We start from the raw sequence: 366 nt of genomic DNA on the forward strand, positions 1-366 counted from the left end.
TTCTGAGTGGGCTGATCAAGCTCAGCACCCTACAGGCCTCCAAGTGAAGGGGGCCCTTACTCACATAGGACAAGCCCCTAGCTCCAACAGTGCTGCCCAGCAGCCTCTTTATCTGATGACCTGTGCATGACAGCCTGGGGAGCGGCCACACCTCCCACCCCACCCAATTACCAGGCACCTGTGGGCCCCATGCAGACTGAGCAGTAGTCCTCCATGTCCAGGGCGTCCCAGAACACGTCCTCTGCTGAGGAGTCCCTGTGGAGTGACACGAGGCTATGGCAGGAGCGGCGGGAGCCACCTCCCTGCACCCCACCCTCACTGATGCCCCAGGTGAGATATCCAGCTTTGGAATGATGAGAATGTGGC

This window comes from Galeopterus variegatus, unplaced genomic scaffold (assembly GCF_000696425.1).
Source record: "Galeopterus variegatus unplaced genomic scaffold, G_variegatus-3.0.2 Scaffold3110, whole genome shotgun sequence".
In the NCBI taxonomy this organism is placed as follows: Eukaryota; Metazoa; Chordata; class Mammalia; order Dermoptera; family Cynocephalidae; genus Galeopterus; species Galeopterus variegatus.